This window comes from Urocitellus parryii, chromosome 9 (genome assembly GCF_045843805.1).
Source record: "Urocitellus parryii isolate mUroPar1 chromosome 9, mUroPar1.hap1, whole genome shotgun sequence".
Classification (NCBI taxonomy): domain Eukaryota; kingdom Metazoa; phylum Chordata; class Mammalia; order Rodentia; family Sciuridae; genus Urocitellus; species Urocitellus parryii.
Genome location: NC_135539.1, coordinates 130,861,007 through 130,883,586, shown reverse-complemented (window position 1 = coordinate 130,883,586; position 22,580 = coordinate 130,861,007). Strand labels below are relative to the sequence as shown.

At 44.5% G+C, this 22,580-nt stretch overlaps 1 protein-coding gene across 2 annotated transcripts in view; it reads left to right on the top strand.

The window, feature by feature from the left end:
• The first annotated feature begins 10,060 nt into the window (after nucleotides 1–10,060).
• Nucleotides 10,061–22,580, top strand: part of C9H1orf21 (chromosome 9 C1orf21 homolog) — a 222,089-nt gene continuing 209,569 nt past the window's right edge. Inside the window, exon 1 of one of the 2 annotated variants that reach the window (XM_026392843.2) lies at nucleotides 10,061–10,420. The gene's annotated coding sequence lies outside the window, so the exon portion shown is untranslated. Of the gene's footprint in view, nucleotides 10,421–10,455; nucleotides 10,508–22,580 lie in introns of those variants that run through there. The other variant, XM_026392844.2, reaches the window with a different exon arrangement.

The following is a 22,580-nucleotide window of genomic DNA, read 5'->3' as shown; positions in this document are numbered from 1 at the left end:
TTTCTTTATTTTTTGCTCCACACTTTTCTCTATACTTTCTTTATTCTCTCTCTTTTCCCTTATAGTCAGTTCATATCAGGATATCCCATAGGTGACTTCAGAAATAAGTAACTCATCCAATATTCACATTTGGAGCCCTACAACTTTGCTTTGAGCAAAAGATTGTAGGAGATCCCAAGGATAGCCAAAGGGCTGGCTATCCCAACTGCCATTGTAAAACTAGAAGCACAGCTGGATGTAGCTCATGGTACTATGTGCTGTTAACATAGGCAAGACCTTGGGTCTGACTGTCAGGATTTAAATAAATAAATAAAATTTATAAGCAGACTTAAAAAGACAAATACATGAAAATCCACACTCAATATGATTAATGTTATGGTTTGGATATGAGGTATCCTCCAAACACTCCTGTTAAGGCAAAAATATTGGTTTGGATATTAGGTGTTCCCCAAAACTCACATGTGAGCTGATGCAAGAAGGTTTAGAGGTGAAATGGTTGAGTTATGAGAGTCTTAACCTAATCAATGCATTATCCCTTAATAGGGGTTAACTGAATGGTAACTCTAGGCAGGTAGGGTATGGCTGGAGGAGGTGGGTATTATTGGGGGGTATATATTTTGTCTGTGGTGAGGCCATGTGTCTGTGTGTCTGTCTCTCTCTCCATTTCCTGGTGGGTGTGTCCTTAGCTGCTTTCCCCTGGTACACTTTTCCTCCAGGATGTTCTACAGCATCTTGAGCCCAGAGCAATGGAGTAGGCCATCTGTGGAACTAGACCTCTGAAACCTGAGCCTCAAAGAAACTTTGCCTCCTCTAAGTTTGTTCTTGTTGGGTGTTTTGGTCACAGCTACTCAAAAGCTGACTCAATTAGTCATTAAATAAATGCAAATTACAGTGAGATAGGGTTTCACATCCACCAGGACAGTTGGAATAAAACAGACCACGAAAGTGTCTGTGAGGATGTGAAGAAATTGAAACCCTCCTGTGAATTAGGTAATGGTGATGACTGTATAGTCTGCTAAAAAACACTGATTTGTACAATTTATGAAATGCACATCTGCTTTGTATTCGTCAGAATTGGTTAACTACTATAAAAAATAAACTAAGTTTAACTATTTTAAAAAATACCTCAAAATTTCACAAGGTGAGAGAGGAGATGCTCAATTTCAACAAGGAAGATTTTAGAAAGTTTCTCAGGACAAACAGGATTGAAACCAGAACCTAAAGAGCATGGGTTATTGTGATTAAAAACCATTCACAGAGTGTTTATGACTTTTCTGTGAATGTGCAGAACACAAGTCCTTTTTCTAATTCTCCATAGACATAGTATGATCTCTTCGTTGCAGATGAGGAACCCAAGGCTCAGAGAGGTCCAGGGTCCAGAGCTAGTAAGTGGCAGGGAAACAGCAGGATTGTTTGAGAGGCAGCTCTTGAAATGTGTCGGGTTCGAGTTGTCTTCATGGAGGAGATAACATGTGCAAGGGCAGCAGATGGGTGAGACCCTGCAGGTAGGCTGGGTGTTGGGACCATCCCTCCAGTCAGCGTTTAGAACTGGGCGGGGATCAGTATGAACGGACAGGCAGGGGTGACACGATGGGAGGTGTTGTGTGCATGGTGGAGAATTTTAGATTTCATTCTGTACTCTTCAAAGAGCCAGCGCCTATGAAGCCAGAACAAGATATCTGTGCTTTGGAGAAAGGACTCCAACAACAAGAATGGTGTGAGCCCACGGAGTCTGAAGCCGACACAACTGGTTGAGTCCAGGAGAGAGGGGCTGAGCCTGGGTGGGTGCTGCAGAACTAAACAACAAGGAGAGAAGAAACTATAAAGCCAATGTCTCAAATGGCTTAAAGCGTTTTCCCCTCCCCTTGCCCCTCCCCCTGCTCACATGTGCTAGGCAAGCGCTCTACCACTGACCCCCTGCAACCCCAGCCCTAGAAACGCTGTCTTGTCCCAGGCCTGCGGCCACCTTTGCTCTGTGATCTACCTCGAGGAAGTCTTCTGTCTGGAAGAGGCAAGGGGAAACTTCTGATTAGCTAGCAGGTGGCATGGTCCAGGAGCGGGAACTCTTTGTAGAAGGTGCAAAGCGTATTGATGGAGTATACCATTCAGCAGATTCCAGACATAAATCTGTTCTTTTCTTTGCCCAGAATCATGACATCTGGGATGAACCTCAGTGTGGTGTTGGAGTTCAGTGCCAGGCCTAAGATCAAACTCCAGCTCTGTCCCTTGTTAGTTAAGCAGCCTTGGCTTTGGCTTATTAAGCTTTGTGTTTTCCATCTAGAAAATAAAGATGAGAGCAATGATACCTTCATGGCATTGTTGAGTAGCTTAAGTAAATTAAAACATGCAGGAAGAGTTTTAAAATTTTCCTAATTGTCATGGTTTAGATATGAGGTGTCCCCCTAAAGCTCATGTGTGCGCCAATGCAAAAGGGATTGGAGGTGAAATGATTGGGTTATGAGAGCCTTAACCTAATCCCTGTGTTAATCTGCTGATAGGGATTAACTAGGGTGACTGCAGGCAGATAGCGGGTGGCTGGAGGAGGTGGGTCGTTGGGGGGCGTGGCTTTGGAGTTCATATTTTATCCTTATTGAGCAAAATTCTCTCTGCTTCTTGTTGCCATGTTCCCAGATGCTTTCCTGTGGCCCCCCTTTCCACCACGACCTTCTGCCTCACCTCGAGCCCCACAGAGTGGATTTGGCTTTCTTTGGGCTGAGACCTCTGAAACCATGAGCCCCCAAAAAAACTTCCCCTCCTCTAAGATTGTTCTTGTCGGGTCTTTTGGTCACAGCAGTGAAAAAGCTGACTAAAACATCAAGAAGCTGTTTGAAACTCTTGTTTTGGAATCTCCCAGATCCTTTTAGAAAACCATCGAAGAACAATGTTTGGCTTATATCATTATGGAAGCAATATTGTCCATTCGTTCTTCAAAGATTGTCATCAATAATTGCATCTGAAATCAGTCCATGCCATGAGAACCAGCGCAGGTTTTGAAAACCATGGTGCAATCAAGGCTAATGACGGACTGGCTGTCTCGCAGGTTGCTGTTTAATTACGGTGAGTGGCACGGCGGCGATCGCTGTGTGTTTATCTTCTCACTCTGTGAAAGAGTAGGAAGGCAGGGCATTTTCAAAGAAGTAAAGCCGAGATGGAAATTAAAAATACTGTTTTTTTTTTTTTTTTTTTTTTCCTGTGGTGACACCCTTTCTTCTCCAATTTCTTTCTTTTTCTTCTTTTAGCCGCATTCTTATGCCTGTGTCATAGTGGTTGAAGCTTCTGGGTGTTATTATTTGCTATCACCACCAAGAGGATTGCTCATCGTGGCCACTTAATGGACTGATCCCTCAACTCGTGAGATCACACTGAGCCTGACTCCTGTAGGAATGGCAAGGCCACTCAGGGAGACCAGTGTGCCACTGGGCCTGGCTGGCCACGCATTTCTAATGAGCTTTCCATGGAAAGTACAAACGTCCAAATGCTTCCCAGCAGCCTGCTGTGTCCAGAGCAAAAGGACTGGAGACAGCTTCAGGACAGTACCATAAGCAGGTATCAGTGTGGACAGAGGACAGTTATACCCACAGAGGTGGCGCTGGTGGTATGACCTGGGAGAAAAGGGCTCCGTTCTGGAAAATCAATTCCCAATATCTTGGCAAAGCAAAGATCATGAAACAAAAAGGGGAGCAAACAGCAAAATAGGGTCTGAATTCCCCCCTCCTCTGCCTCATTCTTCTCTTCCATCCGTGGCTGCGTCTGGGTCCCTGATTATGGGCTCCTATTACTCCTCCCTTCAAGAGTAAATGCTCCCTGCTTTCTTCTGTCAATCCAACTTTTGAAAATGAGATAAAAGAAAATATCAGATTTTTTGCTCCTGTGATAAAATACCTGAGAAAATCAACTTAAAGGAGGAAAGATTCATTTTGGCCACATAGTTTCAGAGATTTCAGTTCAGGTTTGGCCAGCTCCATTGCTTTGGGCTTGAGATGAGGCAGAGCATCATGATGAGGAAGATTTGCTCATCTTATGACAGCCAGAAGCCGACAGAGAGAGATAGGAAGGGACCTGGGACAAGATATGGTGCCCAAAGACGTGCTCCCAGGGACCTACTCTGTTCAACTAGATCCCACCTCCTACGGTTTCTACCAACTCCCAATAGCCCGTCTAGCTATGAATCCATCACTAGATTAGTCTATTGATGGTCTTAGACCCCTCGTGATCCAGCCACTTCCCAAAGGCCTCACTCTGAACACAGCTGCATTGGGGATCAAATCTTCAACGAAGGAGCCTTTGGGGGACATTTCAGATCCAAACCATAATATCAAGGAAATAAATAAATTGATGGTTGGGTGCAGAGGCACATGCCTATAACCCCAGCAACTTGGGAGGCTGAGGCAGGAAGACCAGGAGTTCAAAACCAGCCTCAGCAATGGCGAGGCACTAAGCAACTCAGTGAGAACCTGTCTCTAAATAAAATACAAAATAGGGCTGTGGTGTGGCTCAGTGGTTGAGTGCCCCTGAGTTCAATCTCTGGTAAACCACCCCCCCCCCAATAGAAATAAAAAGCTGTAATATTCAGAACTAGAAAAGCAAGTTACGGGGCTGGGATTGTGGCTGAGCAGTAGAGTGCTCCCCTAGCATGTGTGGGGCCTGGGTTCGATCCTCAGCACCACATAAAAATAGAGGTATTGTGTTGTGTCCATCTACACCTCAAAAATAAATATTAAAAAAAAGAAAAGCAAGTTACTCAGAGGAATTCACACTTCATTGAAATACCAATTAGAACCATTAGCAAGATGTTAGCACTGACTCTGAACTCTGTTTAGGTTTAGCCCTGAACCATTCAGAAAGAGATGGGTGTCATCATTATAATCAAAATACACAAACAGTTCTCACTTCATAGGTGTTTATCAGATATATTGGACCTGTGTGTGTCTTGTAGTTATCCCAAAGGAAGATTTAAACACACACACACACACACCAGTCTCAAGCCTTCAGCTAGGTTGGATTTCCCTTTAAAGAATTAAGAGTTTTGACTGGGTGTGGTGGTACATGCCTATAATCCCAGAGATTTGGGAGGCTGAGGCAGGAGGATCGAAAGTTTGAGGCCAGCCTCAGCAACTCAAGGAGACCCTCAGCAACTTAGTGAGACCCTGCTTCAAAATTTAAGAAACGGCTGGGGATGTAGCTCAGCAGTAAAAACCCCTAGGTTGGATCCCCAGTACTAAAAACAGAGTTTAAGAGTTTAAACATGGCCTTGAAGGATAAATAAAACTAAGGCAGAAAAGCAAAGAAGACTAAAAAGAAAACATGTTTGTTAATAGTTAAAATATTGGCATCTAATTAATAAGAATCAACCAGTTGGCTTTGTGCTGATTCCCCTCTCACCGTGGACCTCCATTTCCACGCCTGCACAGGAGTGTTGATGGCATGAGCGTCCATCTGACTGTGATGCTGGGAAGACACAGTGAGTTGGTCCACATGTGCTATGAATGACCCACTGCCATCCTGATGCAGCATGGAGCAAAAACGAACAGGGCACATTCCGGGTATCTTAGGATCACAGGTGTGGATTACCCCGCCAAAGCCACTTTTAATTTCATTATTCAGAAAAATTAACCGTATTGGAAAACCTTTAAAAAAAAACAGGCAAAACGAATTCATTTAGATTTATATGGAAAGCGCTAGGAGAGCAGTCTATTCCTTTTAGTACCTTTCTTCAATAAACCTCTGTTTTCCTTGGTTTCCCTTTTATAGACAAAGGTAATGGGTACCTCCAGTGTCTTAGGCAGCTCAGGCTCCAGCCACAGAACAGCACAGACTGTGTCACTTGAATGATAGAAGCTTATTTTTCTCCGCTGTGGAAGTCCAAGGTCATGGTGCCAAGCTGGTCAGATTTTGAGGGGGACCCTCTCCTAGGCTGAAATGGCTGTCTTCCTGCCGAGTTCTCACATAGGGAATGGGAGGGAGAAACTCTGGCTCTTCTCAGGGCACCAGTCACATCAGGAAGACTCCATCTTCAAGACCTCATCTAAATCCAATCATCTCCCAAAGGTCTGACCTCCTAATACCATCACATTGGGGGTTAGGCCTTCAATGGATGAATTTTGGGGAGACAAACATTCAGTCCACAATACAATTATACTTAAGCTAGGAGTGGTGGCACATGCTGTAATCCCAGCAGCTCAGGAGGCTGAGGCAGGAGGATTTCAAGTTTAAAGCCAGCCTCAGCAAATTAGTGAGGTGCTTAGCAACTTAGTGAGACCCTGTCTCTAAAATATGAAAAAGGGCCGGGGATGTGGTACAGTGGTTGAGCACTCCTGGGTTCAATCCTCAGTACCAAACAAACAAAAAACAATTATACTTAAAAATAAGGAGCAGGGGGCCAGGCCTGGTGGCACATGCCTGTAATCCCAGCGGGTCAGGAGACTGAGGCAGGAGGATCACAAGTTCAAAGCCAGCTTCAGCAGCTAGGTCCTAAGCGACATAGTTAGCAAAAACCTGTCTCAAACAAAAAATAAAATAAAAAAGGCTGGGGATGTGGCTCAATGGTTGAGCATCCCTGGGTTCAATTCTTGGTACAAAAAAAGAAAGAAAGAAAGAAAGAAAGAAAGAAAGAAAGAAAGAAAGAAAGAAAGAAAGGAAGGAAGGAAGGAAGGAAGAAAGAAAGAAAGAAAATAAACGCACAGGGCCAGGTGTATAGCTCAGCGATATAGTTCTTGCCTAGCACATACAGGGTCCTAGGTTCCATCTCACTAACTGAAAATGGGAAAAAAAAAAAAAAGAAATAAAAAGAAAAGAAAAAAAAATGAAACTGATGTGCTATAAATGGTTTCATAGGACCAGGCATTTAGGAGCAAAATATAAGCACAATGTTTAGAAATAAGAGAAAATTTATGATGATAAGGGTATCCTTGAAGATTAACATGTAACTTTGCTGGGGAAGGAGAATACTGTTTTGGAAAGCTGTATTTATAGTGTTTGAAGATGTTTAGAGATTCTAACAGTATGGAAAGTCAAAGAGGTGACAAGGCCAAGAAAACATTTGGTTTTCATTCTTTTTATGTAAATATGTTTATGGTCAACTTAATGATTCTGGCTCATTAGGAAGTTTATTTTGTAATAAAACATGGAGCAGATTCAGCCTGTGCTGACCAAGGAGATCTGCTGCTGCTCCTGCTTCATGGGGAGGGCAGCTGCAGATGTCCACCAGTCTGCACCTCCCTCCGTTCTTCCCTCTCTCTTTTCCACATCCCTTGAAGAAGTACCGAGGTCCACTGTCCCTGCTGTGGCTGGGTGTGAGAAAGTGCGCGGTGATGGTGGGAGTCCTCTCCCATGGCTTAAATTAGTCTGGGAAGGGAGCAAAGGGATCCCGGGGATTCCCAGAATGAGTTTTCACAGTGAAACAATACTTATCAAAGCAGTTAATTTCGAGAGAAATTCCTGTCCAACAAATAGGCCAGTGTGGCTTGTTTTGTGACCATCATGTACATGAGTCCCTCCACAGAAGTTTCATAATTTCGCCCTGAGTTTCAAGTCCTTCAAGCTCTGCTGGGTACTTCTGTAGACTATTTTAAGAACCTCACTATCATATAAAATGTTGCTTTTAAAGAATAGTTTCTCTGAGAAAGAAACAATACAAGCAAAGTACAATCTGTCCAGGACCTGGTAAATTGTTTTCCACCTAGGTGCCTAATACATGTTTGCTGGGCTGGGATTGGAGCTCAGTGGTAGATCACATTCTTAGCAAGTGTGAGTGAGGCCCTGGGTTTAATCCCCAGCATACAATATGGCAAGAAGTAAGAGAAGGGAAAATGAATACACTTGAAGCACATATTGAATGCTTCTCTAGATAAAGGAATTATGATGATTTTTAATTCTCTTCAGACTTAGCTGAGCTTTTCACATTAACAAAAATTTCCACAACGAACATGTAGTATATTGAATAATATAAAAACTAGCTTTAAAAGTTCACAGTAGGGATAGGCTTTCATCTACACAGGTAGGCAGTGCTTGTTCTATGGCCTTCTACTTCTGAAGATATCAAGTCAAAGGAGACCCTTAAGAAATCTTTGGTGCCCATCACTGTCTGAGCCTTGAATCTCTTCAGAGTTTAACACGGGTCAATAGTAGAGAGCTTGGTCCATTCAGGGTGGTCTATGCAGATGAGAGAAAGAGAGAGGAGGGAAAGAACAGGGTGTGTTGTACTCAAAGTTCCCTTCATGTGTAGATACAGACAGAGAGGCATGTGCACACACATTATTTATTTCATCACAGGAGAAGTTTTCAGGCATGGCCTACAAACCCCAGGAAGAGGTTGACTGTATTTGGATAAATTCAGCAGCAATCCCCCTTCTACTTTAAGAGGGAACATGGTGAGGGGGGTGGAAAAAAGTACTCCAAATTTGAGGTTCAAATGTATCTTTGAAATAACAGTAATTATCATTAATAATATAATAATATTTCAAAATTCTATTTACTGATTTCTTACCATGAGTCAGGCACAATGCAAAGTGCCTTACATCATTGCCACCTCATTTTATCTTCCATTTACTTTCACAACAAGCTTGTTGAAGAAGGAACTACTAGTTATCAATCCCATCTTACAGATGAGGAAAAAGAGGGAAAGATATCAAACAAGTTACCAATGGGAACAGGGATGGTGGCTGCCAGCCCCTGATTGAAACTCAAATGTGTCTACTCTCCCCTCTTAACCACTCCTTATCAAGTGGCTACACTACAAAGAATTCGGGTTACAAAGAAAAAAATAAACTAGAATATGTATAATAATAATAACAAAGAATATCCAAGTTTCATTGCAGGAACAATGTGACACTAGCCCTTCAGGCTGATAAAAAGATGGAAAACGGGAAGACCATTTTTTAAAAAAAAGCTAATTTCCTAGACATTAATGGGTGATTACTAAGTCATTTCATTAAGCTGAATTATGAATTTGCTTTTCAATTAAGTGTCTCATCACTGCCACTGCTCTGTGTCTCTTTCCACTTCCAACTTCATCTTGGCCAAACGTGGGAAACGACTGGGTTTGTGAGTAATCCGCGAGGCCCTGGGAGGACCTTTTGCCTCTATTGTTTTCTTGGGTGTCCTCACTCTGGGTGCCTGACATTCCTCGCGTGTCTAAGGCAATCAAGGAGCAGTGAAGCGCGGGGGAAGCAGCACAAAAGACATCCAAGGCTATCGGTGTAGGGAGATCAATTCAGGGCTCACATCAAACACGCAGCGTGCCAGGGAGAGAGAAAAACACGCTTTTCCAGAGAGTAGGAAATTGGTTGACCTTCTGTGAGATGCCGCAAAGAACTGGACGCATGAAGTGGTGGACAGTGATATGATAATTTTAGACCCCAAACCATCCCCCAGCAGGCGCGGCCCCAGCCCTTGGGTCCTAGGAGGCCAGCAAGGGGAGAAGGGCGCGGGGCTCCGGTCTTGCCTTCCAGCGAAGCGTCCACCCAGTCGCCGGTGCTTCATTCATCATGCAGGCGCCGCAGCTTCGGGGCAGGGTGGAGGCGGTTGGTTGGCCCGGCCGGGGAGGCTGGCTGCGCCCGCAGGTCCAGCGTAGCCTGGGAGGGGAGGGGCCGCGCGCAGGCCAAGGATGCCCAGCCTTCTTCCCCCGACTGCTGCCACCAGGCACAGCCACGCGCCGGACCCGGATCTCCCGCAGAGCTGCGCCCGCGCGGGCCCGCGAGCAGTCCCTCGGCTCCCACGTTACCACCCAAGTGACAGGCCCAGGAAGGCCACAGGGACACAGCTTTGCAGTCCGAGTCTCCTCTCCAGTTGGCCTCCCCGCGCGAGCGCGCGCGCGCGCAAACACACACACACACGCACATGCACACGCACACACACACACACACAGATATCCCTCCTGCAGCCCGGCGGCCCCCGAGCCCGCGCCCCAGCCCTGCCTCCCCTGTGCGCCGCGCCCGGGCGGCCTCCGCAGGCCCCTCCCCGGGGGAGGGGAGCAGGACGCGCGCGGGAGCCGGGCGCGGGGAGGGACTGGCGGCGGGGGAGTGTCTGGCTGCCCCCGCCCCTCGAGTGAGTGACTGGGCGAGGAGGTCCCCTCCCTCCCTCTCTCCCAGCCAGCTCCCGCTCGCTCCCTGCCCACTCCCGGGGGGACGATCCGTGCCGCGGCCGCCGCGGCCACCGCTTCTTTCACACTTTAGTTGGGAGCTGCGCGCCGCGCTCAGTTACTGGAGAGCTGGCCGCGCGCCGCCGCCTCCTGCACGCACGCACGCGGGCCCGGCTTCGGGGTTTTCTGCTGTTACTCCAAGCAGCGGGGAGGAGGGGGAGACCCGGACACACTGTGGGGAGGAGGAGGAAGAGGAGGAGGAGGGAGGAAGAAAAAAGGCGAGGAGGCAAGGGGCGGGGGGCGGGAGGCTTGCCACCTTCAGCCCCCCCGCGAGCGCCCAAGGTAAGCGGGAGCCATCACCAGCCAGCCCTGGGGCGGGGGGAGTTGTCGCCGCTGCCCGCCCGGGCTTGGCTCCCCGGGCATCCCCGGGTAGGTTGGGAGGGAGGCCTGCGGGGTGTCTGCCGCGCGGAAGGGATGGGAACCGCGGTCGTGGCGCTGCCGGCGCTGTGCCCGGGCCGGGGCTGCTGCTGGTGCGGGGCTGGTGGGGCTGCTGCAAGGGACGGAAGCTTGGGTGGGGGAGCTGCAGGGGGCGTCTGCCTGCCGGGGTGGAGGGGCTGGGATGCGGTTGGGGCTGCTGACGACTTTCGTCACGTCGAGGCCTGGGTGGCTGGTGTTAGACACCCCTCCCTTCCCACCCGCACCCCCCGCCGCCCTCAGCCTTCCTGCTCTTCTCTAGCTTTGCCTGTAAGCACTGTACTTTGCACGCCGGAGCTGCAAAGAAAAAACAAAATTTAGATCCTTTGCTAAGTATCCAAGTCCCTTCTCTTGGCTCGTACCGACTGATGTGTTTATGTGGGTGGTGGGATTCCGGGGTTCCTGAAGTTTTGACCTTTCCGGGGTGGCTTGTTTCTGTGCATGTTTGCCCTCCTCGGCGTATTTATCATTCGTGCTCATTCGAGCAGCCAGAGGGTGCTTGGTTATTGTGTACGAAACAGATTTCACTCCCCTCTGCAGGCAGTTTGCGAAGTGCGGCCGCCGCGGCTGCCTTTGGTCTGCTGGTTAATGCCCTTCCCTATCATCCACCCTGCCCCCTCTCTCTACAGAGGGACTTTTTTTCTTTCCCTTTCCCCACTTACTGTTTGTGTGAGAGAAGTCCCTGGGCTCAAGGGCTCTCACCACCCATTCATTTCTTTTCTAAAGCTGTGAATGGCTCAGGCATCTTGGTAAAAATTGGGGTGGTTTTCTTTGCTCCAAGAGTTGCACGGTCAAAGATAAAAATAGACCCACATAAACACGCATTAATCCTGAGAGATGGCAAGCACCGTTTGAGAGAGAAGTGATTTATTTCCAATAGGAAGTTGACAGCCTATGAGATACCTCCATGCATGTGGGGTAGGAAAATTGTTTTAAAATAGATAGAGCTTATGTTCTCTGGCTGGAAGACAGCCATAAGTTCAGTTATTGGAGCAACTCTGAAAGTGATCCGCCCTGATCAACCAGAACCTCAGTGAAGACACTTACTGTGACTCAGACTTGGGAGGGGGCTGACACACCATAGATTCCAAGCAGTACTTTTGTTTTTCTTTTTTCTTTTAGACCATTTGGGGAAATGACAAGTTCATTACACAGACATAGGTAGCGAGCCTTCCTGTTCAAGGGGATGGGCTCACCTTCCACCTAATGAGAATAACCTTTCATTTCGGTAAATTTGGGATGTACCAGGATGGGAAAAATCATGGGTGGAGAGGGCCTGAGCTACTTCAGCTCCAATGGGGGAAGAAGATGTTTCTGAGGGTCTTTTAGGTCCAAGATGCTGAATTTGGGGTTTTTCCTCCCCTTTTTTTTTATACTACTAGAGCTGAGTTATAGGATCAGTAAGAACATGTTCTGTATTGGTTGTTTAGAAGTGCTGGTGATCAGACATGGAAATGAATTTGGACTTGATCACCTATTTTTGTTTTGCTGCTTATAAAGTAGGAAGTGCTAGTGTGATAGAACAACCCAGTGTATTTATAGGCATTGTACTGATGCTGGGACTAGCACTTCATGGATCACAAATGCAGCACTGAAATGTAATCTCCCCTAATGTTTCCTGCTGTGCAGACCCAGCAGAGAACTGCTCTAGAGGGCTGCTGGGAAAGTCATGAAGACAAGGGATTGGTGGATGCTGCAGGAGGGGTGAGGTGCCCATGTTGTCTAGATGCCCATCTCATCTGGGGAATAGTTCCCCTCCATTATGGCCTTAGGTGGTAGAGAGGATTCATATCCTCCCGTGTAAAAAGTTCATCCTAAAAGGATGTGAAGGTTCTAGCTTCCTTCTTCAGCACTGACTCAGTTTCACTTTGAGTTGAGAGAACGGATTTCTGTTTTCTAAGCCAGTCAGTAATTCATCCTTCCTCCCCTCCCACCTTATTTTGTTTTATAAGGATTTTTGGCCACTGTCAAAGGTGATCTGGGCGTCTTGTATAAATCAAGAGTTTGCCCATTAATTCTTGCCATTTGTGGTGGCTGATTAAAACACTGGACCAAGGCATCATTCGCAGGTTGCTGGGGCCTCTGCACTGGGTTGAATTTGGGATCAGGCAAGCTCTGCCATGTTATAGTCAGAGCAGCTTGTTCTAGGCCCTTTGAGACCCCCTTTACTGGATATGTTTTTTTTTTTTTTTTTTTTTTTTATCAGAAAAGACAGCAGCAGGGGCTGGGACAGGGAGTGTTACCATTCCTCCCATCAGAACAGGAGAGAGCAGGAGACTTACTCCTATAGGGTCTGAGTATCCCAGGCTTCATTTGAACCTGTTATATCACTTGCAACCATATGAAGCACCTTTTCTGGCACACACATTTAAATACACAGATCGTGGGTCTCTCTCTGTCCTTCAAAGTTTCCTTCCAGCTCTTCTTTGAGAATGGCCCCAAGGAGAGAATATGACAATTAATTCTGGAGGGAGACTATAGAAGGAGATTGCTGACTAACAGAGAAATAGTCCAAACCTCATTGTCTTCTGATACAGTACTTTGTTTTTCTCCAGCTTGTTAGCACTAAACAGAAGGGGGCGGGTGGCATTGCTTTTGGGTGTCTTCAATGTATCTTCCCTCTTGCTGTTTTGCTGACATCTCAGATTGTGGGCACTGCTTGTTTTATATGGCTTAAACTGTTTAATTCTGGACCTCCCCATGGTGGAATGAAATCAGACTCATCGGAGAGTTAGAGATGAGGAGAGCACGTGGATGGACGGCAGCACTCCAGTGAGCCCTCTGCATGGTACATTGCTGCCTATCAGTTGGAAGTGAAGATGGGACTTAAAATACCAGTTTACATGAAAATAGTTTAGATATAAAAATTGATATACCCCCACCTTTCAGGAATATATTGACTATGTAAATCAACTCACATATCTTACAAATAGGAATTCACTCAGACATTTCATGAAACTTAGGTTCATGAAAATGCAGAAATCTTGAAAACATTATTTTGGAAATGGATCTAATGAAGGTTCCCAAGGTGAATGGAGGGCTACAGGAGACGTGTCGGTGTGTTTATTAATGTTTATTAATGTTTTTAGCAAATCAATGCATTTTTTGTTATTTCATGATTCTTCTTTGAGCTTCAATTTTAAAGCCCGATAGCATGGGGGAAAAAAAGTTGTGTTTAAGTAGATTCTTGTTGAAACATGGAAAGCAAGTTGCAATAGATAGTATAAAATACTGCTTAGAAAACTTCAAACCAGGGCTTGAGTGCAGGAAAAATTGAGACAGTGAAACTCTATTTTTCAAAATGGTGACAGTTTGACTTTCAGATATCATAATTCAAGAGCTTATCTGAAGTGGCATGTAAATTATATATATTCATATTTTAAAGTAGGCAATTATTTAGCTTGACTATCTCAGTTCTGAAGTTTAATTTTACAAGTTACAGTTGCAACAAGAAGCAACATGACATGATGTGGTTATGCAATTAGGACAGGAGTTGTTGGACGGCTGCTGGGCCCGGAGAGACACAGGCATGAACACACATAGTGTCTGTCTTTAAGAAGTTTCCTTACTTTCTTATTTAGTATGTTGCTGGAAAATGCATGTCCTAGGTTGTGGGCTGGTCACATAATGTGAGGTTGCTTTCTCCTTTCATGTATGGAAGGACATATCACTTCCCTTGTCTGAAATAGAAGCTGAGAAGCCTGATGAGCCAGGCTGCTGGAGGGCGGGGTGGATGGTCTTGCTCATCTCAGCAGCCCCCCCCAGCAGCTGGCACACAGCTCTGCACTTGGAAGTCACTGGGCGAGTGATCAAATTGAAGGAATTAACCTAATTAGTTAAGATCTGTAATGTGTCAAAACCTTGGAGACATACATTAGATGCAGACATAAATTTTAATAAACCTGTGTGATGGTTTATTAAGAGTTCCCTATTATGCCTCAGGTAGGTTTTTTTTTTAATGTTGAAACATATTTGACAAGTAAACATATCAAATGTGATGTTCTGTCAGATATCTGGTATTCCTAGTGGGGGGGGGGCATCTTCACTTGGAATAGACACAATTTCCCTATTTGAGGAATACTCATTTCCTCATGATAGTGGCTTGGCCTTGTTTGTAGGAGGGTTCCTGAAAAACAGTGCCTCCTACTTAGCGTGCCTTGTGGTTTTCAAGGTCCTGTCTCATCTGACACTTGACTGCAGTCATAGCATTCAGGGTTTTCCATGCTGGGGTCTCTCTTGAGTGCCTGGATCAAGGAGAGGTGGAGACATACCGGGAAGCTCAGGTAGCCCCAGCTCTTGATTTATTACACTCACTGCTGCTGCCTCTCAAGGAACTTGGGAGAAGGAAAAGTGGAGCCCTGCCTGGTTCCTGGAGCTCCCCCAGGCTCCCAGCACCCTGTGGCTCTCTTGGAAATCTGTCCCCTCCCTTGGGCTGACTTGACCTCTTGGTCCTGCCCAACATCCCTTCCACCTTCCTCTTCTTTCTGAAGCTTTTTCATTTCTACATATTTCCATCCCTAAATCCCTCCTGCTTTTTACCCCGCCACCATACTTGAGCCTGCAGGAGGCGAGTCTTTGGTGCCCGAGGAGCTGTTCAGGCATTTCAACCCCTTCTCCAGAGTCACTTTCTCTCGGACTCCGCCCACCTGTTTGTCCAACCGTAGACTTCCTGCTCCCAGCCTGCGTCTCCCTTCTGCCCTCGGGCCCCTCTGCTGCTGTCCTACTTTGCCCCACGCCTCCTTCCCGGTTCCTCCCACCCACTTCTCCCCGTCCAGCCTCAGATCTTGCAGCGCTTACCTGCCTCTGCCTGTCTGCCGGGCTCCCGCCACCTGAGCAGATGTGTTTATGGCATTCACGAGTTGACAGCCGCATACTTCACGCCTGGTTGCGGGGTGGGGTGGGGATCAGAGCACCTTCCAGCTTAGGGATCTTTGTGTCTTTGTTTTCACTTTTGATTCTCCTGTGTTATATTGTTGACTTTTTAAGCCTCTTAAGCCATTTAATAATAGCCGAAGTACTTTGGTTCTTCACTTAGCTCTTATATCCTCTGTTGGAGGATAGATAAAGGAAATATCTTGATGATTATTGTTATTTTTAAAGATTTGGGACAACAAATCTTGGAAAGCGTTTCTGAGCTTTTCATAATAGCACCCTTCCCAAAGCTGCAATGCATGCCAGATTCTCCTTGCTAATCACTCAAGTGGAACGGTATATTTAGAATCATCTTCCTTACCCTTTTCTCCCCAGTTAGTTAGATAAATATGACTGTAACTTGAATCACGTTTTCTCCCCCCTCATTGTTGTGGTTTTACTGCTGTTCATGAAAATTTTGTAAAGCTCACAAGGGCACATTTATGCCTAGTAAAGATTCTTTGGCTAAGACCTAACTTTGTTGATTTCTCCTGTAAGTTTGTAGCCTATGTTGTGTTTATTAGTAAGGTTAGTGGGGGGGGGGGAGTGGTAAACTGAGGATTACTACTGGAAAAACATAACTCATTAACTTATCGTGTGTGAATGTGGATTGGTCTTTTTAGAAAATTGCACTTGAAAAAGTAGATCTAACGCAAATTGTGCAATATCCTTAGTGCTGTAGGGCTTTTGGAAGAAGGCGCTTTAGGTAAAGCAGGGAGATGATTGTAGTAAAGTAAGACTTCCCTTTTTTTCTTTCTCTCTCTCTCCCTCTTGATTCTTCCCTTTGTAATATTGGGGTTTGAATCCCAGGGCACTCTATCACTGAGCTATAGCCCTAGTCCCTTTTTTTTTTTTTTTTTTTTTTTTTTTTTTTTTTTTTTAGACAGGGCCTTCCTAAATTGCTGAGGCTGGCCTCTAATTTATAAGCCTCCTGCCTCAGCCTGCCTCCCCAGTCACTGGGATTATAGGCAAGTGCCACTGAACCTTGCTGAATTCCATTTTTGTTTTTGTTTTGTTTTTAATGAAGCTGGTTCTATTGGAGTATGGTGGGTATTGCTGTAGTTTCAGTTCATTGTTAAAGACACAGTTCACTTCTCTTGGTGATTTATGGCTTTGCCAGTCAGAGCTGGGTAGGAAAAGGGGACTGAGAAGTGGGTAGTTTTCACTAAGATATGGGAACTTTTTTTTTTTTTTTTGGTATTGGGGATTGAACTCAGGGGCACTCAACCACTGAACTACTTTGTATTTTATTTAGAGATAGGGGCTCATTGAGTTGCTTTGTGCCTCACCACTGCTGAGGCTGGTTTTTAACTTGCAATCCTCCTGTCTCAGCTTCCCAAGCCGCTGGGATTAAAGGCGTGTACCATGGGGCCTGGTTTGGTTGCTAAGGATGGAACCCAGTGCCTCACACTTGCTAAGCATGTGCTCTGCCAGTGAGCTACACCCCCAGCTTTTGGGGATTTTTTTATACTGGCCATCACAGATGCAAGTGGTAAATGACAGTGTCAGCAACAATTTAGGAGATATCATGTGTGCTACAGCCACCCCTTAAACCCCAAAGTCAACAAGGAGGTCTATGTGTGCGATAGAGCCCCTAGAGTCACACTACCATTTCTTTCATGAGAGGGTCAAGAGGCCCAGGGTCGAGGGAGGAGATGCTGCAGGTGAGGTCTGCACAGAGCTTTTTTGAGAATAGATAGTTCATACATGCCAAGGAGCGTGTGACTTGAACACTTTTTTTAAAAAAAAATTTGCCAAAAAGTAATTTTCCCAAGATAGTTGTTGTAACAGTTCTTACAGTTAACAGGTTATAAAGGAATAAGCAGCACATACTTTGTCCCATGTCTCAGGCAGACACTATTTTGATGAAGGAATTGACCAACCAGGAACCTTTTTGAGTTGCTTCATATTTGCTGAAAATTCAGTGTTCTGACATGTGTCCAGGAGTCCATGATGGTCTAGATAACAACTCCCCAAACACATCTTACACTTACCACCTTCAAGGTCTCCCCAACACCAACCCTCCTTGTCTTGGAATATCTCCCTTTTATTGTTTCTCTTGAGGTTGAAGCAGTTTCTCAAATCTCAGCTCAAATCCCATCTTTTTCAAGGAACCCTTTTTCTGCCATAAGATTAGGTTATCTATTCCTTCCATGAACTCCTGTGAAGTTTATTTTGTCTTTTTTATTTCATTATTCATTCTTCATTTACATTCTTCTTTTTGTGCAAGTGCTGAGCATGGAACCCAGGGCCCCCGTGCATGCTAGGCAAATGCTCTGCCACTGAGCTATACCCCAGACCATCATTTCTAGATTTTTTTTTTTTTTGGCCCCAACCAAATGTAAACTCTTCTATCTTTTCTCTAAGCCTGAAGGGTCAATTGTGCTGAATAAGTAGCTATTGGTTAATTGACAGCTAGTCGTTGATCTGAGGCTTGGGATTTTTTTTCTTTGAAAATCTTGCTCTCATGTACCAAAAGAGGAAGTAGAGTCTGGACTGAGAAAAGATAATGGGAATTAGAAAAAAAAAATTGTTGGTCAAGGTTAAGGCACCTAATCTTTCTTATTAGCTCAGATAATTTATTGAACAAACATTTACTTTTGTTTGATGCTTTGTGTCATCTTGGTGCCTGGCACTAGAGAGATGCTGGAGATACAGAGATAACAAGGCCCAGCCCTGCTTTGGTGCGGTTCTCAGATAAGCAGGGGAGTTGACATGCCAGCCATGATGTATAGTGAATAGACAGAGGTGCTTTGGGAACTGAGACAAGAAAACACCCAGCTGGGTCTAGAGATAGGCCAGCAGTACACCCCAGTTTCCCTGGGGCGGTCTTGGTTTAGTCTCACTGTCCAAATGTTAATCATAGCACCCCTTTACTCTTGAAGAAGGTCCCAGGTTGGGCAATAGGTTATATGGTTCCCCAGCATCGAGAAGTCTAGAAGGCTCCAGAGAAGGAGGTATTTGGGCTAATCTATTGAAAGCTGCACAGGAGTCCTCTGGGCTAAGGCTCACACTTCCAAAAATATTGGGGCACTAACATTGGTTCAGTCGTTTTATTTTTATCATTTTACTGTGGACTTGTAGGTTGGTTTGTAGATTGACATCTGGGGACAAAAGGTTTGGGGGCAGATGGAAGATGAAGTAGGGCATTTCAGGCAGAAGACACACCACATGGATGTAGATCACTGTGGCTGGACTTTCCGTGTGTGATGGAAAACTGGGGAGATGAGGCTCTTGGACCATGCAAAGCCTTTAGGTCGTATTATAGGGTTTGATGTTTGCTCAAAATACAAGCAATGGGCTGGGTGTGGGGGAGTCACATGCCCATAATTCCAGAGATTTGGAAGACTACGGCAAGAGGATCCCAAGTTTGAGACCAGCCTCGGGAACTTAGTGAGACTTGTCTCAAAAAACGAAAAGGGATGGGAATGTAGCTCAATGGTAAAGTACCCCTAGGTTAAAATTACTAGTACTCCCCTTCTGCCCCCCAAAAAAGGAAAGAAAGAATATATATATATATATATATATATATATATATATATATATTCATTCATTCATTCAATGGAAGACGTTGAAAGATTTAAAGAAGGAAGAAACAGAATTTTCCCACAGATGGTTCTTTTGTGAATGTAGGTAAGCGACTAGAATAGGGACAGAGACAGAACGGTGAATTCTAGTACCAACTTGGTAAGCCATGCTGAGAGCTGAGTTAATCCCTTCCAGTGGAGAAAGGAAGCACTTAGGAGAAGAATTTCGTAAGCAGAATTGATAGGTCTCAGTAAAACTGGGCATTAGTCAGAGTGATGAAGGGAATAAAGGATAATTGCAAAATTTCTGGATGGATCCTACTTGAGGTGGGCAGACATGGCGTTGTGTGGGGAAGTAGTAATTAACTCAGTTTGAAATCATGATGTACTCTCTTAGGTGGAGGTACCTGCTAGATCATTGAAATTCTGACCTGAATTTCAGAGGCGAGTTTAAGATAGAGTACAAGTTTGATTTCTCAGGGAATCGTCTGATCTCCATGGTGAGGTCAGGTCCCTCCCTCTGGCCCTCTTGCTGCACCACCACTTCTCCCCGACACGTGTTCCCAGTATTATAACCGCACCTTCATTTCTGTGATTCTTTGATGATCATTAATCTTGGTAAGATTTTTACCTCTTTTTTTTTTTAATCCTCTCGATTCGAAATGACACCCATCACACAAATGAAGTGCAGCACCTATTTGTTGGAATAGATGAGGGAATGAATCAAAGTTTTTTTTCAAATGTGGGGTCACCATTGTGGGTCGATGTGAGATCGATCACTCAGACCCAGTGAATTCCAGGAAAGGCTACCCAGTAAGATGTGTGATAGAAAAGGATGGGGATGGAATTTGAAAGGTGCAGGGCCTCAGAGGCAGGAGAACCAGGCCAGAGTGGGGAGTGTCAGGAAAGAAAGAGGACCAGTTCTGGTAGAATTCTAAGCACTTAGAATTCTCGAGTGGAGAAATAAAATGATACCGAAGAGGGTTCCTCAGGATTTAATGTCTGTTACTAATAGAGGTGGAAATCTTTACCTTATGTTGGAGGATTCCAGGTATTTCCTCACTGTTTAAAAGGCTGCCTGGGTACTTTGCATTGTGATGTTATATTGGCTTATGGGGAGTCTGAATTTTTATCACTTTGTTAGTTTTGTAGGCCTTCTCTAATTTATGCCACCACCTGATATAGTAAAAATTTGGAGCAATGTTTTGGGAGGATAATGAAACAGCATGTTTAATCATTTATGAGTGTGTGTATTGATTTATAAGGGAATAAAAAAATGGGTATTTACATCCTAGCAGATGAATAACCGTCAACAGTAGCGACACATTAAGCTTCAACTTTATAACAAAGGATGGTTAATTGTATAATTCCAGAAGTGGAGGCTGAGAAGCGGTGTCATTAAAGGTATGTCATATAAATAGGGAAATCTTTTTTTTTTTGCTCTTGACATATCATATTTCATACATTAGATTCAAGTGGGTTATGAACTCCCATTTTTACCCCAAATACAGATTGCAGAATCACATTGGTTACACATACCCATTTTGCCATATTAGTAACTGTTGTATTCTGCTACCTTTCCTATCCTCTACTATCCCCCGTCCCCTCCCCTCCCATCTTCTCTCTCTACCCCATCTACTGTAATTCATTTCTCTCCTTGTTTATTTTCCCATTCAATAGGGAAATCTTTGGCAGAGATCATCTGTCCTTGTTCTCAGTCTCCACTGAGAGTCTCCCCCTAGAGGTGTGGGAGGCCTCTTGATATAGAGGCTTTAGGTTCAACAGACGCTATCCCAGTTCATCTTCCTCTATCTATCTTGGTGATTCTGAATAACAATGGCAATAATTGAAAACAGTAATAATAGAAGCTAACAGATCTTGAGTGCTTACTCTGTGCTCAGGTACTGTTGTTAAGTACATGACATGTATTATCATCTTTAGTGCTTGCAACACTAGTTACAACAACTACTAAGAGGGCCATTGTGTTTGGGATCTTCACCAAGGTCTTATGGCTGATAAGTTGGCGGTGCTGAAACAGGAATCTAGGATCTTCTGCTCTCCAGAAAGCTTTTAATGATCAACTACTCTGGGCCAATTCTGCTCTCCCTCTCCCAATTTCCCCTTACCTACTGGGTCTTTCTGGAGCCAGTCACATTGTATTATCTTGTCTTTGCATAATAGATATGTCTAAAAGATGAGGCCTGGGCTGGGGATGTGGCTCAAGCGGTAGCGTGCTAGTCTGGCATGCGTGTGGCCCGGGGTTCAATCCTCATACAAACAAAGATGTTGTGTCCGCTGAAAACTAAAAAATAAATATTAAAAAAAAAGATGAGGCCCCTTTTCTTTTAAAATAACCATAATATCAATACCATACCTAAAATTTTTAAACAATAATTCCTTCTTGTTGAATATCCTGTCAGGAAGCAAATTTCCTTGATTGTCTCACAATTGTTTATTAATGATTACTTTGTCGTATTCAGGGTCTGAACAGTTTCTGAGAGATGAATGCATGGATTTTAACAAAATTTATGTGTTTCAATTCCTTGCACTTATTTCCTTTGAAGCTCAAATTGTCTTTGGTCAGCAGGATACTCTTTATTTATGTCTTCCATTTTCTATTTTTCCCTCTTCCTTTTCGACCCTAGCAGTTTGTGGAAGAAGCCCCCCTTTTTGGCATACAGGATTCCTTGCATCGTGTAGCTTGCTGATTGCTGCTTCTTTTATTTTCCTGTGTTTCTGGTATTCCCTGTAATCTGGTAGTTTGACCTGAATTGGAAGCTTGATCAGATGCTTGGGTAAAAGTCCATGGTAGAAAGTGTTATGTACGGTTCTTTACGTCACCTCTGCATTTGTGGACACACAGCCTCTTGGGGAAGTTCAGACTGATCATTGGATTTAGGCGTTGTCAGCCTGATTTCCCACAATGAAGTTGTCCCAGGCCCTTAGACACCATTGGTGGCCCCTGTCATTTCAGTAAGGGTTATAAAATTCTGATATTCTGTTCTCCCTTCTACATTTGCTAGCTTGAGTTTTTCCCTCAAGAATAACTTAATTGCACCAATTCTGAGGTTACTTGAGTTCTTGTTTGTGTGGGAAGGTTAAGGCTTGGTTTTCTCCATCAGTTTTAACCACCATCAGCATAAGTTAATTTTCTAGTATTCTCCAAATAAAACCAATGAGGTATTTTTGGTTGTTTTGTTTAAGTATCATTATGAATGCATGGATTTTAACAACATTTATGTGTTTCAATTCCTTGCACTTATTTCCTTTGAAGCTCAAATTGTCTTTGGTCAGCAGGATACTCTTTAAATTGGCTTCTGAATCTAATAGACTTTGATGGCTTCTTTACTTTCTGGTTTATTATTCAGGATATTCAGGCTATTTCAGACTTATCTTGTACTTTATCTACCCCAGCTCTTCGTAGTGGTAAATAGTATTTAGAGACCAAAGTCCATGTTGTAGGGGCTCTCGTTGCCTCAGGGCCAGTCGTTATTTGTAGGTTTTTTTCAGTGGACAAAATTAGAAAAATATATATGTATGCATATCTATCTACTGAGACACAGATATAAGCTCATGTGTATGTATATATA